Source organism: Vipera ursinii, assembly GCF_947247035.1.
Source record: "Vipera ursinii genome assembly, chromosome: 6".
Lineage (NCBI taxonomy): Eukaryota > Metazoa > Chordata > Lepidosauria > Squamata > Viperidae > Vipera > Vipera ursinii.
In genome coordinates, this window is record NC_139515.1 from 41,364,328 (window position 1) to 41,379,900 (window position 15,573).

A 15,573-nucleotide genomic window follows, 5' to 3' on the forward strand; every position below is an offset into this window, starting at 1 on the left:
CATAAAAATGACATTGTTTGCTTACAAGAGACACATATTGCATTAAAAGATCAAAAATATCTGATTAATTCCCGATTGGGAACACATTTTGCATCTTTTGCTCCGGACAAGAAGGCTGGAGTGGTTATTTACTTAAGAAAAGACTTCTCGGCAAGATTGATTGAATCGGATAAACAAGGGAGATATGTTAGTATTGAATTAATACTACAAGGAAAGAAAGTTCTTCTTATTGGATTATATGCTCCAAATCAACAACAGCAAAAAAAATTAAAATTTTTACATCAGAGACTAATTGAACTGGATTACAAATCTGTTATTATGATGGGGGACTGGAATGGGGTTTTGGTGCCATCTGAAGACAAGAAGGGATCTTCTAAAAACTTTTTAAATTCAAAATTACCTAAAGCTTTTTTTGATTTGAAGGAAGATCTGGAATTAAGAGATGTATGGCGGGAAAGGAATATGAGAGACAGAGATTTTACTTTTTTTTGGATAGACATAAATCTTTCTCCAGGATTGACTTTATTTTGATTACTACTGATCTTTCTTCTTCGGTTAAGAACGTTAAGATTTTTCCTAGGACAATGTCTGACCATAGTCCTGTTTGGTTGGAGTTCTTCGCTGAAGACGCTAGTAGGAGATCCTGGAGGCTGAATGAGAATTTATTTACAAATGACTTGTTTTTGCAGAAATGTAGAGAACATATGAAAGAATTTTTTGTCACAAATATGCATAAAGGTACCTTGATGGAAATGGTTTGGGATGCTAGTAAAGCCTATATGAGAGGGGTTTTGATTTATATGAATAATGCTTATAGGCATAAGCAAATGCAAAAACATTTAGATATTGAGGAAGAGATTAAAACTAAGGAGAAAAAGTTCATTTTGAATCCATTGGATAATAATTTAAGGATCTCAATACATTTATTGAAAGAACAATTTAATATGCTATTGGCTGACCAAGTAGCAACTAATTTGCGCTATGCCAAACACAATACTTTTGCAACACCAATAAGCCTGGTAGATGGTTGGCTTATCAATTAAGGAAAAAACAGAAATCACGTACTATAGATAAAATAGAATATAAAGGCAAAGAAGTCTACCAACAAAATTTGATTAAGAGGAGTTTTTTAAATTTTTACTCGAAATTATATTCTAAAGAAAATATACAAACTTTAGATATAGACAAGTATTTACAGGGAGCTCATTTTCCAAGACTTTCACAAGAACAACAACTTGAGATGAACTGCCTAATTACATCAGAAGAAATTTCTTTAGTTATTAAACAGTTGAAACTGGGCAAGGCTCCGGGAACGGATGGATTAACCGCAATTTACTATAAAAAGTTGTTGCCTGAAATGATTGAACCCTTAAAGATTTTGTTTAATGAAATTCAGACTGGAGGTGTAGTTCCTCCATCATGGAGGACAGCTTTTGTATCGTTGATTCCAAAGGAGGATCAAGACCTTACTCAACCTAAAAATTATAGACCTATATCGCTTTTAAATACAGATTATAAAATTTTTGCTAAAGTATTGGCCAATAGATTAATGCAAGTTTTGAAACAAATGATTCATAGTGATCAATCGGGATTTATATCTGGGAGGTATATGAAATATAATGTAAGACAAATTGTTAACCTGCTTGAATACTTGTTTAAGAACAACCAAGTCCCCGCAGCATTGATATTTTTGGATGCAGAGAAAGCCTTTGACCAATTGAATTGGCAATTTTTATTAAGAGTTGTTGAGGAGATGAATTTTGGAGAAGGTTTTCTACATGCTATTAAAGTTATATATCAACAACAAACTGCACAAATTATAGTTAACGGGGGATTAACAGAGACCTTTAAAATTGAAAAAGGTACAAGACAGGGTTGCCCCCTATCACCATTATTGTTTGTTTTAACATTAGAGATTTTATTAATCAAAATTCGAGAGTCCTCTATGATAAAGGGAATTAAAATAAAACAGAATGATTATAGATTGAGAGCTTTCGCTGATGACTTGGTTGTGACAATATCCCAACCGTTACAGTCAGTTATAGATTTGATGGAAATTATAACTCAGTATGGTAAGGTTTCTGGGTTTAAGGTGAATAGCAATAAGACCAAGATATTATCTAAGAACTTATCTATGAGTGAAAGGGATATGTTATCAAAATTAACAGGTTTTGAAATAGTGAAGAAGGTTAAATATTTAGGAGTATATATTGCAGCCTCAAATGTAAAATTGTATAAGAATAATTATGAAACACTATGGTCGAAGGTACAAGGGGACTTAAATAATTGGAAAAAATTACAATTATCATTACTGGGAAGAATTGCAGTTGTTAAAATGAATGTTCTATCAAAGTTTCTCTTTTTGTTTCAAATGATACCTATATTGAAAAAGGATGCCAACCTTGATCAATGGCAGAAGGGTATTAACAAATTTATTTGGGCGGGGAAAAAACCAAGAGTTAAATTTAAGATTTTACAAGATGCTAGGGAAAGAGGGGGACTCAAGGCGCTGAATTTGAAATTGTATTATGATGCGGTTGCCTTGACGTGGGTTAGTGATTGGCTTAATTTAACTAACAAGAGAATACTTCATCTTGAGGGATGGGATTTGGTATATGGGTGGCATGCATATTTGCTTTACGATAAGAAGGTGGACAGGGCTTTTAAATCCCATATTCTTAGAAGTGCTTTATTGCGTGTCTGGAAAAAGTATTACCGGTATTATAAGTTAAATTATAAAATACCGATCCCAAATCGGTATTTTGTAATTTAACTTATAATAATACTTTTTCCTGGACACGCGATAGAGGGCGTATCTATGCGAGTGAGTATGTATATGGTTTCTTATAAGGAACTACTTAAATTGCAAGGGACTGATTGGCAAATTAAATCACTAGAGGAGTTAAGACAAGAAAACATAAGTTACTCTTGGTTTCAATATACCCAATTGAAAGTTAGGTGGAAGTCAGATCAAAAGGTTGGCATCACAATTACAGATCAAAATTTAGTAAAACAAATTAGAGATTTAAATTGTGCACATATAAAGAGGATATGTAATGCTTTAATTGAATTGGATTCGGAAACAGAACTGGTTAAAGACTGTATGATAAAGTGGTCACAAAATATTCAGGAACCAATTTCGTTGGAGACTTGGGAGATAATTTGGGTTAGAAATGTTAAATTTACTCAGGCTAAAAATTTAAGAGAAAATTTTTATAAAATGTTTTATAGATGGCATCTGGATCCCAAGAAGTTGTCTAACATGTATCCTAATTTACAGTCTAAATGTCGGAGATGTGGTAGTTTAGAAGCTACCTATTTTCACATGTGATGGACTTGTAGAAATATAAAAGCTTTTTGGATCAAAATTTTGTGGAACATTCAAAAGATTTTTAAGAGAAAGATAAAGTTTTCTCCACAATTGTTTTTATTGGGTATTGTGGTAGATTGTGATGTTAAAGAAACTAACTTGATGTTGAACATGATAGCAGCAGCACGGTTACTGGTGGGACAATATTGGAAGAAGGATAGTTTGCCCACTATAAAAGAATGGATGTTTAAAGTTTCGAATCTTGCAGAAATGTCTAAGATTTCTGCTTATTTGAAAGATCATTCACAGGAAAGATATATTTCAGTTTGGAGGAGATGGATAAATTATATTCAGAACAAATATGGGACTAAAAATTTCCATTTAGCTTATGAGTAGATTTTAGTGGGATATTGTTATTGGTACTTTGTTTGTAGTTATGTTAAAGGGGAGTTAAAGCACATTATGAATTTGGTTAATTGTATATTATGCATAATTTTTATTTAGAATATGATTATTGTAACTATAATCCTGTATTTAGCTCTGGGAAGTGGGGGGGGGGAAGTGGGTGGGTTTGGGGTGGGAGGGATTTGGGGATATATTGTAAAATTTTGTTTTTGTAAAACTCTTTAATAAAAAAAAAAGAAAACAATCTCTTTCCACCCAAGCAGAAAGGAAACCACCCCAATAGCAGAGGAACAAAAGATCAACTTCTAATAGACAAAATGATCTTGGAAAACTGCAAGAAAAGGAAGAGCAACCTGAATGTGGCATGGATTGACTACAAAAAGGCATTTGACTCTCTGCCACATGACTGGATAATCAAGTGCCTAGAAATAACAGGAGTCAGTAGAAACATCAGAAAATTTGTGCAAACATCGATGGCACAAGGGAAGACACAGTTGCAGGTCAATGGTGAAAGACTGGGAGAGGTTAATATCAAGAGAGGAATATTTCAATATTCAATATTCAATATTTCAATATTCATTATCACCACTACTATTCGTTATTGCACTGTTTCCTCCGTCAACAATACTGAATAACTCAGGACATGGCTATCAAACATCAAAAACATCTGCCAGAATATCCCACCTCCTTTACATGGATGATCAGAAGCTGTATGGAAAAAACATCATCTGAAATAGGATCGCTGCTGAACACTGTCCATATGTATAGCCAAGATATAGCAATGGAGTTTGGCTTGGACACTGTGCCACACTTACTCTCAAACAAGGAAAAATAGTGAAAACTGAAGGAATAAAGATGCCCCACGAGTCTGGATGAGGAAGATTACTACAAATACTTGGGTATCCTTCAAGCTGACAGCATCAAGCACACTGAAGTCAAGAAAAAGATTACAGGTGAATACATCAAGAGAGTGAAGAAGATCTTAAAGTCCAAACTCAATGAAGGAAATATCTTGAAGGCAATCAACACCTGGGCAATTCCAGTCATTAGACTCACAGCTGGTATAGTGGCCTGGACTCAAGCAGAACTAAAAGCAATGGATAGGAAGGCCAGAAAAATAATGACAATCATGCCCTTCATCCACGCAGTGACATTGACAGATTCTATCTACCAAGGCAAATAGGTGGACATGGAATGCTGCAAGTACATCAGATGGTTGAAGAATAAAAAATGGCTTTGGAAGAATATCTGAAGGACAATGATGAAGATGCACTGAAATTAGTATATCAGGAAGGCTTACTGACTACTGGAGAGACCAAACTGGCCTACAAGAAAGACCAAATGAAGAACAGAATAGAGGCATGGGAAGATAAAGCACTACATGGCCAGTACATTAAAAAAATAGCTTTGAAAGCAGATAATAACAAGACCTGGCAATGGCTAAGAGCAGGAAAGTTGAAAAAAGAGACCGAGGGACTAATTCTGGCTGCACAAGACCAAACCTTAAGGACAAATGCATACAAGGTCAAAATTGAGAAGACAGCAACAGACAGTAAGTGCTGCCTATGCAAAGAAGCTGAAGAAACAGTGGACCACCTGGTAAGCTGCTGCAAGAAGATTACACAGACTGACTACAAGCAGCGGCATGACAAAGTAGCAACAATGGTGCATTGGAAGATCAGCAAGAAATATCATTTGCCTGTAAGCAAGAACTGGTGGGATCATAAAATAGAGAAAGTCATAGAAAATGATAAAGTTAAACTGCTCTGGGACTTCAGAATTCAAACAGACAAGCACCTGCAACATAACACCCCAGACTTAACAATTGTCGATAAGAAAGACAAAAAAGTCTGGATAGTGGACATGGCTATGCCTGGAGACAGCAGAATAGACGAGAAAGAACTGGAGAAGATAACAAAATACAAAGACCTACAAATAGAAACAGAAAGAATGTGGCAAAGGCAAGCAAGGGTAGTACCAATAGTAATAGGTGCCTTGGGTGCAATCCCAAAACAACTGGAGCACCACTTGAACAACATTGGCATTGACAAATTCGCCATTAGTCAATTGCAAAAGGCGGCCTTACTAGGAACTGCTTCCATCCTGCGATAATATCTGTAATACCATCAAACATCCACATCTGCCTATCCCAGGTCCTTGGTAAGGACTCGATAGGTAGACAAAAATGCCAAATCCAGTCTGAGCATCTGGCTGACTATGCGATGATCAATAATAATAATAATAATAATAATAATAATAATAATAATAATAATAATAATAATAATAATAATAATAATAATAATAATAATAATAATAATTGGAAGGGACCATGGAGGTCTTCTAGTCCAACCCCTTGCTCAGGCAGGAAACCCTATAGCATTTCAGACAAATGGTTGTCTCTTCTTAAAAAATTCCAGTGTTGGAGGATTCACAACTTCTGGAGGCAGGTTGTTCCACTGATTAATTGTTCTAACTGTCAGGAAATTTCTCCTTAGTTCTAGGTTGCTTCTCTCTTTGATTAGTTTCCATCCACTGCTTCTTGTCCTGCCTTCAGTGCTTTGGAAAATAGCTTGACTCCCTCTTCTTTGTGGCAATCCCTGAGATATTGGAACACTGCTATCATGTCACCACTCATCCTTCTTTTCATTAAACTAGACATGCCCAATTCCAGCAGCCTTTCTTTATATGTTTAAGTCACCAGTTCCCTAATCATCTTTGTTGCTGTTCTCTGCAATCTTTCCAGAGTCTCAAAATCTTTTTTACATCGTGGTGACCAAAACTGGATGCAGTATTCCAAGTGTGGCCTTGCCAAGGTGTTATAAAGTGGTATTAGCACTTCACGTGATCTTGATTCTATCCCTCTGTTAATGCAGCCTAGCACTCTGTTGTTGTTTTTGGGCAGCCAACCAGCCACTGTTGGGTCATTTTTAAGTGATTGTCCATAGGACTCCAAGATCCCTCTCACAATTACTACTATTGAGCAAGGTACCACCTATACTGTACCTGTGCATTTGGTTTTTCTTGCCTAAATGTAAAACTTTACCTTTTTTCACCATTTATTTCATTTTATTACATAGCGCCCAATGTTAGAGTCTGTCAAGATCCTTCTGTATCTTAAGCCTATCTTCTGGAGTGTTGGCTATTCCTGCCAGCTTGGTGTCATCTGCAAATTTGATGAGTTCCCCATCTACCCCCTCATCCAAATTGTTGATGAAGATGTTGAAGAACAGTGGGCCCAGAACAGAGCCCTGGGGCACCCCACTACACACTTCCTTCTATGTAGATGCAGTTCCATTGAGGATCACATGCTGAATATGGCCAGTCAGCCAGCTATGAATCCATCTGGTGGTGATGCTGTCTAACCCACATTTTTCTATCTTAACAAGTAGTAGGTTGTGGTCTACTTTATCAAATGCCTTACTGAACTCCAAGTAAATTATATCCAGTATTTCTCTGGTCCATTAATTTTGTCACCTAGTGAAAGAATGCAATAAGATTTGTCTGGTATAATCTATTTTTGACAAACCCATGTTGGCTTTTGGTAATGACTTCATTTGCCTCTAGGTGCTCACTGATTTATTGCTTGATTATCTTTTCCAGAATCTTCCCAGATACGGAGGTCAGGCTGATAGGTCTGTAGTTTCCTGGATCCATTTTTTGTTCTTTTTTGAAGTTGGCAACTACATCAGCGCTTTTTTGAAGATGGTAACTACATCAGCTCTTTTCCAGTCCTCTGGTAGTCCCCCAGTGCTCCAGGATCTTTGAAAGATATAGTTCAGTGGTTCTGAGATCACATCTGCCAGTTCCTTGAGAACCTTGGGGTGTAATCCATCTGGTCCTGGTGATTTGAACTCGTCTAGGCTGGACAGGTGCTCACTTACCATTTTCTTGCCTATCTTAACTTGTGTTTCTAAACTGTTTTTTTACAGTATTATTTTTGATAGATTGGATTGTCTTTTCTCTTTGTGTAAAGACGGAAGCAAAAAACGAGTTAAATAGTTTTGCTTTCTCCCTGTTGCTTGTCACCTTCTTGCCACTTTCGCCCACTAATGCACCAATCATTTCCTTACCCTTTTTCTTATTTTTTACATATTGAAAGAAGCTTTTTTGTTATTTTTGACTTTTGTTGCAAGCCTTAGTTCATTTTGAGCCTTAGCTTTCCTCGCTTCATCTTTGCAGGCTCGGGCTATTTGCTGATATTCTGCCTTAGTTATGTGACCCTCTTTCCACTTTTTTTTACTTGTCCTTTTTATCTTTCAATTTATCAGAGAGTTCTTTATGCAGCCATCCTGCTTTCTTTTGAGATATGTTATTTTTCTTCTTCATTGGTATTGTGTTAGACTGGGCTTTTATAATCTCACTTTTCAAAATATCCCAAGCTACTTGAGTTGTTTTCCCCTTGAGGATTCTCATGCATGGAATCCTTCCCAAACTCTCTCTAAGTTTATTGAAATTAGCTCTCTTAAAGTCCAAGACTCTAGTTTGACTATGTTGTATTGCTTGTGCTTGCATAATGTTGAATTCCAATATTCCATGATCACTTCCCCCCCAAGGTTCTTGTGGTTTCAACAACTTCTATGATTTCATCTCTGTTTGACAATTAAGTCCAATATGGCTGATCCTCTAGTTCTCTACTTTTTAGAAGACAAAAGTTGTCTGCTAGGTTTGTCAGGAATCTGTTTGATCTTCCATTTGGTACAGAGTTTTGTCTCCCAGTTGATGTCAGGGTAATTAAAGTCCCCCATTACTATTGTGATGAGCTTCCTACATACCTTAGTTAACTGACTAGCAAAAATTAAAAAATCCAATTAAATTAAAGTACTACTATACAGCACTTAAAGACTAATTCTGTGATTACAGTGGACATAATTATGTGATTATATAGTGTACATATATTACAACAAGTGAAAAATTATGATAAAACATTTTTTAAAATTTGTAATACCCTTGACCAAAGACTGGATTTCCAACATTTTCGAGACACTTTGGAGCCCATCTTAGGTTTTTTTGAGAATCACTGCCTTTCTTCCTTGTATATTTATTTATTTTTTAAGAAAATTTACATAGCCACCCAATTCACTCATCTCTGGGTGACTTACAGAAGAATATGTATGAATTCCTTCAAAGAATGTTGTTGCTGGTTTTTTATTGTATCCAGAGTTCTTAACATAGTCAGCATTTCAATCTGGAAGATATTCACTGGCCATGTTATGAACTATATTGATTAAAGAGAATCCTGCCTTAACAATAATTTGTTTTCATTTTTTATTGTAAAATCCATAACAGATGCCAAGGAAGAACTCTGCTTTAGATAGTACAAGTAATATTGTGATAGTTGTCACGACGTCCTCTGCGAAGAATCACGAACACACCAAAGGTATGGGTGACAAGGTTTATTCTTCACCTCTCACAAAACAAACCGTGGTAAAGTCAGCGTTGAGGCATCCAGCCTCAACGCTCTTTTATCATGCAGTTACACCCTAACCCCACCCCTTCAGAGCAAACCGGCATCCGCCCACCTCCCCAGCATGCGCGTCTGCTGGCCGGTAGCAGGATGCCGCAGCCCGGGAAAGCAGGTGAGTACAGGAGACGGCGGTCTGTTGGGGGAGGGTGGAACCGCTCCCCCGTGTCGGCGTGGAGAACGGCGGAGGCGGTGTCGGGGCCTCGGTGGTTGGCAAGCCGGCGGGGCTTGACAATAGTTATCAGTAGATGTTTTTTAAATTCTTTTAATTATATGTCAAAATGAAAATTGATTTATTCTGCATTCACCTTATATTACTGAAAGCAAAGCAAAGTTTGTATCAGATAATTGGGTCCAGAGTTCTGGCTTTTTGAAAGTGTGCTTAGAGTTGTATAACTGGGAGGTATAAAGGCATGCAATTATAATCTCTTGAAGTGAGATGGCTTGTCACAGACCTACTGCCTGCAGATTAGATTTGCCAAACAAGAAATATCACAGTCCATCCATAGTATCATACTGAAGAGAGAGCATCACTTTCCATTACCTTGCTGATGCTTAGTTTTTTTCACCACCACTGTGCCCCCATGAATTTACAGATAGTCCTCGACTTATGACCATTCATTTAGCAACCATTCAAAGTTATGACAGAGCTGAAGAAAGTGATTTTACAGCCAAACATTGCATGTTCAACTCATAGTTATGCTTAAAATTGTGGCATTTAGGAATCTGCATGTTTTTACAATGGTGCAACATGATCACCATTTGCGGCCTTGTAGGTGGTTTCTGACAAGCAAAGTCAATAGAGAAAGCCAAATTCACTGAACAATCATGTATTTGCTTAATGATCTCAGGACGTTTCTTCATGGCTGCACAAGTGGCACAGCTCTTTACATAGCTTTCATTGTCTTTTTTCATCCCTGGCCACCAAAACTCCCATCAAACTAAATGCAAGGTTTTTAAGAAGGCCCTTTGCTCCCTTCAAGGATGTGGCACCAAGTTAGCAACACCCACCTCACTGCGACAGCCTCCTTCTCCCACATAGCCCACTGCCTCTCAGTGTCTGTCAGTTTTCTAGAAGTGTAGGCACAAGGTTGTAGGTCTCCTTTTTTGGTTTCTTTGTAAAAGTACTGCTCCCATGGCTACATCACTTGCAACTTATTGATCCATCTTTCTTTTCCTTAAAAAGCACAGGGGCAGCCACGTGTGATTTGGCTGGCTGGATGAACCCCTTGGGTAAGTTCTTGTCAATGTACTCTCAGTTCTTTCATCACTCTGGGTGTCATATAGTACATTTTGGGCTTTGGAAGCTTGGCTCTAGGCTGGATTTCAATGGCACAGTCAGTCGCCCGGTGTGGGGGGAGGACATCACATTCCCTTTCACTGAATGCCTCCGCCAAATCTCAATATTGGCTCGATATTAGTGGAACGTGTTCTACAACAGCTTTTAGAGTCTTTAAGAGTTCCTTGGGTCTCAGCTGTGGGAGGCCTCTGTACTTTGCTGGTCGATGTGGATGGTTGACATTGATAACCTTAGAGTCCTCACTCCATCCTTCTACCAAATTATGGGGCGCCACTTATCGAGCCAAGCCAGACCCAGGATTACAGCCTCAATCATCTTAAGAACTACCATGAAACAGATGATTTCCCAGTGTCTCCCCATTTCCAAATGCGCTGGTTCAGTCAGGTGCATGGCAGGAGCTCCTTCGATAAGAGATCCATCTGTCTGCTCAAATTTTATGGCCAGGGATCCCCCACTTCACCACTGTAAGGAGCTTGATTAAATATCTGGTACAACTTGAGTCTATTAGGAGGTTTAAATCTGTTTGGGCACCTGTTTTGGGTACTATAATTTAGGCAGAGATGGTGAAAGGTGGGATGTGTTGGCTTACCATCGGGTCGTCTTCACCCTCCTCTTCACTGTCATAAGGAGCTGGCATCAGCAGGTGCTCAGGTGGAGCTTCTTTTTCTCCCTGGAGAGGGGGAGTGACCCAAATAGCTTGCTCTTGACAGGCCCAATTCGACTTCTCATGTCTGGTCACGGGTTCCTCTTTGGCTTTGTGGTGGTGGCAGGTGCACTTTTGGCCTAGGGAACAGGAACCGGACAAACAGCAGCCCAATGATCTGATTGCCCACACTGGAAACATTTGATCGGAGGTCTGGTGGATGCTAAGAGAAAGCTGGTGGTGGCAGTAGTTTGGGGACGTTTGCCAAATAGGTGCTTTTCTTGGCTCTGCTTTAGTTTAGATTCAGTGGTGGCGGGTCTCTGGTAACAACCCAGTTTGATGCCTAGGGTCACAGCCATGTATTACCACTCCCGAAGCTGATCATGGACTCCCCGGTAGGTGCATGTTTGGAATAAATTTCGGATCTAGTCCCTCTTTGAAAGGGTGAATCAGCAGCTTCCAGTTTCCCATCGTGGCACCACAGATGCTGGAAGATGAGCTCTGTCTTTCGCGTCTGATTTTGTCCTACTGGGGGACCCTGGAAAGGGTCGAAAGTCACCCTGTAGGGGAGACAAAAAAGCAGGGGACCCTCGCTTAATCGTGGGAGGCCAGCAGCCCTTCCGTTGGATCTGGGGAAGCCCTGCAAACTGGTGGAGGAAGAGACCAGCCATAGCAATATGGCTTGTCACTAAGCTGCTGATAGCCGAAGTCAAAATCACCACCAAGCACCTTTAAAGCAACACGGATGAAACTGGGTGAAATCTGATCTTTTTTAAAAAAAACTTTAATTATTTTTTGCCTGTAAAAGCTGCCCAAAGTATTTTTTCCCCTTTGAGGAGAGAGTGAAGGGAATTTCTACCCCACCCTCTAAGAAAAGCAGCGATTAATTTACCCAGGGGAAACAGAGCAACTATAAGCAACCTAATTGGATGTATATGCTTTTGAAACTTGCGGACTAAAAGTGTTCCTATTCTTACTGGAGACATTTGTTTTTATCTTAAAAAAGAAGAATTGATATCATAAAAACTTTGGACTTAAAAAGTTTTAAACAGCATCAGTGACATCTTGTGGTGAAGTATGGTATTACAACTTGTTATTGACTAAAATAGACTTGGCTTGAAGCCCAGACTCCAGAAAAAACTTCTTTGACCTTGACAGCTACCACCTGTGAAAAACTCAGCTACAAAGAAGGAACTTAATGGGTGGCATATCTAGTCTGTTTGAACTATGAATGTAAACATTTACTGACTTTTAGAGCTATATGTGGGGAATTGCTTTCCTATTTCTTTACATGAGAAGCATATGTTATATGAGATGATGGAATATCTTGGACTATACACTTACTTGATAAAACAATTTCTACTATAAAGACCACCTATAACACATGAAATAGATGTCCTATATTTATTTATTTATTTATTTATTTATTTATTAATATTTCTATACCACCCTTCTCCCGAAGGACTCAGGGCGGTGTACAGGGCAAGAATAAAACACAGAGTTACAAAAATTAAAAGGTAATTAAATACATGCCCATAAAAATAGTTGATACATAGTAAAAACCCCAATAAAATGATAGTAAAAACCCCACCAATCCCCCCTCAGGCCAGGCCGGTTTGTTCGAACAAGTATGTTTTCAGATCGCGGCGAAAGGAGCGAAGATCGGGCGCTGTCCGGAGCTCAACCGGTAACTGGTTCCATAGCTCCGGGGCGCCCACAGAGAAAGATCTCCCCCTGGGGGCCACCAATCTACATTCTCTGACCGGTGGCACCCTGAGGAGGCCCTCTCTGTGGGAACGCACAGGGCGGAGGGAAGTTGATGCCGGCAGCAGGTGTTCCCTAAGGTACTCTGGACCCATGCCATGTAGGACTTTAAACACCATTACTAGTACCTTGAATCTCACCCGGAAGACAACTGGTAACCAATGCAGCTCACGGAGCAGAGGTGTGACATGGGAGTATCGGGAAACTCCCAACACAACTCTCGCGGCTGCATTCTGTACCAGTTGGAGCCTCCGGGTGGTCCTCAAGGGAAGCCCCATGTAGAGAGCGTTGCAGACGAGAGGTCACGAGCGCGTGAGTGACCGTGCATAAATCATCCCGGCTTAGATAGGGCCGCAACTGGCGCACCAGGCGAACCTGGGCGAAAGCCCCCCCAGTCACAGCCACCATGTGATCTTCCAAAGTGAGCCGTGAATCTAGGAGGACTCCCAAGTTGCGAGCCCTATCTACGGGGGGCAATAATTCACCCCCCATAGAAAGAGATGGAATATCCGAAAAGACCCGGGATGAAGGTATGCAAAGCCACTCAGTCTTGTCGGGGTTGAGTTGAAGTCTGTTCCTCCCCATCCAGACCCGAACCGCCTCCAGGCAACGGGACATCAGGACATCTAGCTATAAAAACAAAAAACTATTTTTAACATTTGATTCTAAAGTCTTCAACTTAACATACTATCAAGAGAATATGGATGAAGATCAGGAAAAAATCCTTTCCATATTGAAATCAAATCATGAAATCATTTTTTCAGCTTGTGACGAAATGAGATGCATTGTAAAGGAACAAGATGCCAGCTTAACTATACAAACCCAGATCCTGACTGCAACCAAAGAACTAACAATGCAGAAAATAACAGGAGGAGTGGAACAACCAAACATTAAGACTGAGGATTCAATTGACCAATAGATCCAGCCAACAGAAAACTCAGAAAAGGGAGTGACAACACTGAAAATAGAAAAGACTTTTTACAAAAATCAGAAGAAATTTGAGGGAAAGGAAGAAGAACAGATTGAATGGAAGATAAACCTATCAGGACAATTGTGGGAAATTGGAGTAAAAGGGAGGTGATCTAATAAATACAAATGGGCTAGTTCTTCCAAAAAACCTGCAACCAAATGGTCTTTCTTATTCCAAATGATATATATATATATAATAGAGGGAGAACTATTTGATGATTCAAAAGCAAAGGAAGAAAACCAGAGTAAGGCTGAAGAAAATAAGGGTTTGATTTATTAGAGGGGATTTCATATTACTACTTAGAGGGTTGAATATGGTGGAAATTAGATAATTTTTAGAAAATAAAGTAACATAATTGAATAATAAGGGAATTTTTGGTCACCTAATATAAAATATTTGGAAATAAGAATTCTGTTTGCCCATTATGATATTATAGATATTATGATTATAATAGATATCACCAGAAAAAGAGAGGGAGTATTTGAGCTTTTAAAAATTAGATCTAAAAGGGACTTCCAGTTTGGCATTTGATGAGATGGGTGGAAGAAACCAGGGCATCGGCTTCTTAGTCCGATTTTGTTCTTCCTGGCGACCCCAAGGGGTTGGAAAGTTGTCCTGGAGGGGCAACGAAGAAGTAGGGATGCTTCGGGAGTCTGGACCAGATGCTGATTGGTCCAGATGGACTGAAGAAACCTTCCAAAATGACGGAAGAAAGGCTGACTGGTAAGCCCAGACAGCCCAAGTCATCACCATTCGGAAGGAAAGCGAGGAGCTGTGGCGCTCCGCTAAACAGCTGATTGTCAACAGCGTCTGAAACTGGGTGAGCCTGTTCTTTTACTCCTTTTCCTTATAGAGTTATGTTGATTCCCTGATTTGGAAGAAGCTATGAAGTAAAGATGCCTGAAGGACTAGGGGAGAAGAGAGTTTAAAGCAGTGAGCAATTACAGGAGGGGAAAGAATTTTACGGAAAATAAAATAATTCTTAAAAATTGAACTTAGATTGATTCAAAGAAAGATTGCTTAACTTACAGGATGTGGGGAAAAATAGATCTACTTTCTAGGCTGAATAAGTTACAAAGAACTTTAAAAGAAATTTTTTTAACAATCTTTTAAAACCAGATATTGACAAAAAAGTGTATGAGGACATCTAGTGGTGAAAGGAGATACACAGTAACACCAAATAAAAGAATTTGAAAAGTGTTTGACTGTGAAAGAACACCTGGTGTAAATGAAGTGTCTTTATGTGAGTTTGTAAGTGAAAAGACTTTCTACAGTTATATCTGTTGATTCTGGATATAACCAAAACAGGAATTATTGGGGGACAGTGGGCGTGTCACATCTGTGATTTGAATGGAGGTTTGGATCTGGCCTAAAGTAGTTGGCTCGATTTTGTTGTTGTTGAATTTTTTCCTTATTCTTTTTTTAACCTTGTTTTCCCTCCTTGAGAATTTGGATTTAGCCTAAAGTAGTTGGCTCTTTTTACAGTTTGGATTTTAGCCTAAGATAGTTGGCTTGAAAAATGAGTGCATCAAATCTCACCAGATTTATGAAAAAGACTTCCTGTGCATCCTCTGTTGGAACATCCAGCCCAACAAGCCAGGAATCTATTGAAACAATGTTGCAGCGTGAGAAAATAACCACTGCTCCAAACGAGATGCAAACTACATTAAAATCAATTCAAGAATCAATACAAAAAATCTATGAAGAGAAAAAGTAATTT